Genomic DNA, 325 nt, shown 5'->3' with positions numbered 1-325 from the left:
CTCGCGGCGCTTCCCTCGGCGAAAGTTTCCGGAGCTGCTCCTGCCGAAGAAGGCGGCGGCGAAACGGGAGAGACGCGCGAAGACCGGCGACGGCTCCAGCCAGCTCCGCGCAGGGTCCCGCGACGACGGCGGCGGGGCGGAGGCGCAGCTCTCCGCCCGGCTGCGCGGCCTCGGCGCCGGGGATTTAGGTTACGGCTAAACGGATTATTACCTCGCCCGGCTGAGCCGTGTATTTTACTCCGGGGCTTAAATAACTTTTAAAATCCAATTACTGCGCGATCCTCCCCGGGGCTCGGCTGGGCTCCGCTCCCGACGGGCGCCGCTG

The sequence above is a fragment of the Haliaeetus leucocephalus genome, unplaced genomic scaffold, assembly GCF_000737465.1.
Source record: "Haliaeetus leucocephalus isolate CR32 unplaced genomic scaffold, Haliaeetus_leucocephalus-4.0 Scaffold1, whole genome shotgun sequence".
NCBI classification, from domain to species: Eukaryota; Metazoa; Chordata; class Aves; order Accipitriformes; family Accipitridae; genus Haliaeetus; species Haliaeetus leucocephalus.
Note: the sequence above shows the minus strand (reverse complement) of the source record.